Genomic DNA, 2,542 nt, shown 5'->3' with positions numbered 1-2,542 from the left:
TTTTTTTTAAACTGACCTCATCCCCATCCTGAAGTGTGTTTAAATTTAGGCACATCCAAACTCTCAGTTCTCATGGGCCCACAAAACATGATGTCAGCTGCAGCCTTACCTGGCACCTCACCTGTTCTTTTTTTTGTGTTCTGGCTACCTGTTAACATTCATCATCCACAGGAGCCCCTTGCAGTCCCATCACAGTTACTGTTCAACATCAGTGAGTGATGCCGCTCTCGTCCTGGTACTTGGCGGGCTCTCATGCAAGGTAGGAAGATCAGCCTTCTCCAGCTCCTTACCACAACATCCCAGGGATCTAAGCTTGACGAAGTCAGTACTGTAGGATTTGCTGATGAGTAAGATGCTGCTACAGGGGGTGACCATATAGCTCAGTGGAATAAAGCACTTGCAAGCAGGTGCAGGGGCCAGTGGTTCAATTCCTGGGCCTGCCATACCACTCTGCCCCCGGGGTGTGCTGAGAGGGCAATTGAGACTGGGTGTGGTTGTGCACGCCTGTAATCCCAGCTCTTGGGAGGCTGTAAACAGGCAAATCACTCCGAGTCTGTTCTACTAGTGAGCCCCTGAACACCCTGTAGACGCTTCCCTAAAATACAAAAAAAAAAGATGCTGCCATAGAGGAGTCCATGATGACTCCATGGTGCTGGCCAAATGGATGGTGTGAGTATGCACTACAATGGCTGGGGAGGAGGAAGGGAATGAACACAGACGCGTGATGCACAGCAGCCCACACCACAGGAGGAATGTAAACATGCACTGCGAACATGTGTTAATAAGAATTAAAAACTGAAAACAAAAAGCTGATTATCTGGAACCCATTTTCTATGGAAAACACACTTTCATATTAACTAAAATTTCTGAAAGTTTGGCATTTATATGGAACAGAGTGAAAGTTTAAAATGTCAATAATTTTAAAACACTTTTTTAAATTCAACAATGGTTGTATTATTGTAGGTTGATGTCTTCAAATTAATTGTTCAGACTACCATATGTAAGCATGCAGAATTGGTCCAAAAAGTTATAAAATATTAAGGAGAGAAAAATATGTAAGCATTAACTTCTCCTTCCAATAAATAAGAAGAAATTAGTCATTTAATTATCCAAGCTATCCTGTGCATAATATACATATTGCTTCTCTTTCTTTCTCTCATCCAAGTTCTTCCCTCCCTTTGAACAGTTTCTTTCCCTTTCACAGTGGCATAAAAATGGCAACAGAGATAAAAATAAATCACTTACAGAAATAAGCTTGCAGCTGGAATGAGCCGTGTCACTGCACACAAAGAACCTGGTTCAAAGGGCCAGACACCAATTCATCTGAGGCTTCTGGCGACAGGTGGGGTTGGGGCCACCACACCTTGCAGTGAGAAGACGTGTGCTGGAGGACCCCACAAATTCTCCATCCCAGTCACTTTATCCCTTAGATAGGAAACTGCAGTTTGGAAAACTAAAGGTGCAAAGCTAGGATGGCAAAGAGAAAAAAAAAAACTGAACAAAGTCATGGTGGCACACCTGGGGCCGAGAATGTAACGCAGCATTAGAACATTTGCATGCCATGTTAGAGGCTATGGATTCCATCTCCAGCACAAGGAAATAAAAGAAAGAAGTGACATTATTTCGCTGTCTAATTTTGTCCTAAAGTTTGTTAAAACTGGAAGAAAGACTCGCATACACAAGATAATTAAAAAGAAATTGGTAAATAACAGAACACATAACACAAATTACAAATCATCATAAATTCATATTCAGTTCAGTCATTTGGGGACCAGCTGGCAAAGTCTAAAAGCTGAAGAGGGAAGACCTGACACATTTGCAGTCTATTTTCTGTGTGTTATAAGCTCCATTTGATGCTGTGAGGCTGTCACTCAAGAATACAATACTATAAAATTCAAGTTAAAAGAAGGTCAGAACTTAAGGTAGAACACAAAACAGGGATGATCATTTAGTAGCTTACAAGTTGACCTCAAAGTTCCAAGCAAATCCCTGTGCAGTGCTAGTAACTTTTCTCTCCATGTGTCCCCTCCTGGTGGTGAATGCTTAATGCCTCTGCTCTGCCTCCAGAAAAAAACAAACCCAGCCAATGGGGCAGCTTCATTATAATTAGATCTGAAGACCTAGGGACCATCCCTGTCTTCCTTTCACTGTTCAGCCCTTTGCTTTTTGTCCTAAAGGAGCCAAGCACCAATACAGTCCTTGGAGACAGTGAGGAGGGACTGGGCAAGGAGGGTTGTGTGGGAAGCCAAGCCCCACGTGGTGCCCAAACAGTGCCTGTCATCACAACACCAAGGTGAGCATCAGTGTGGTCTGTGCCATTCTCCCAAGGATCCTTCCTCTCCCCACCATTTAGAAATATCTCCTCAGTGTGTACTTTACACAGACAAGCACAAGTTATAAAAATGCTTGGAGGAACAAGACAATGGGACAAGTCAGGGAATAACTGGTATATTATGTGGCCATTCAACAGCACTTCATCTTATAGAGAGAACCTGACCCTTGTCATACTGCTTAAATGGCCAGGATGAAAACAATTTTAATC

At 42.8% G+C, this 2,542-nt stretch overlaps 1 long non-coding RNA gene across 2 annotated transcripts in view; it reads right to left on the bottom strand.

Moving 5' to 3' along the window:
- The window catches only part of LOC111813357, a 63,707-nt gene that overhangs the window by 23,077 nt on the left and 38,088 nt on the right, over positions 1–2,542 (bottom strand). The window contains exon 1 of one of the 2 annotated variants that reach the window (XR_002818643.1): positions 122–160. The exons of the other annotated variant lie outside the window; for it this stretch is intronic. This is a non-coding gene — a long non-coding RNA (uncharacterized LOC111813357). Of the gene's footprint in view, positions 1–121; positions 161–2,542 lie in introns of those variants that run through there. 2 annotated transcript variants of the gene reach the window in all.

This window comes from Octodon degus, unplaced genomic scaffold, assembly GCF_000260255.1.
Source record: "Octodon degus isolate 3935 unplaced genomic scaffold, OctDeg1.0 scaffold00184, whole genome shotgun sequence".
NCBI classification, from domain to species: Eukaryota; Metazoa; Chordata; class Mammalia; order Rodentia; family Octodontidae; genus Octodon; species Octodon degus.
The sequence above is the reverse complement of the archived record's forward strand: the minus strand, read 5'-3'. Positions and strand labels throughout refer to the sequence as shown.